Here is a 257-nt window from a genome sequence, read left to right on the forward strand (position 1 = left end):
AGGTTATTACAGAGAATTGAGCAGAGTTCCCTGTGCTGGACAGCAGGTCCTTGTTTGTTCTCCATGTTAAATGTGGCAGTGTGTCCATGTCCATCCCAAACTCCTTAACTATCCCTTCCCCCATCTTTCCCTCTGGTAACTATAAGGTAATTATAGAATATTGAGCAGAGTTCCCTGTTCTGTACAGTAGGTCCTTGTTGGTTCACTATTTTAAACATAGTAGTGTGTACATGTTAATCCCAAACTCTCTAACTATC

Source organism: Bison bison, unplaced genomic scaffold (genome assembly GCF_000754665.1).
Source record: "Bison bison bison isolate TAMUID 2011002044 unplaced genomic scaffold, Bison_UMD1.0 scf7180017858411, whole genome shotgun sequence".
In the NCBI taxonomy this organism is placed as follows: Eukaryota; Metazoa; Chordata; class Mammalia; order Artiodactyla; family Bovidae; genus Bison; species Bison bison.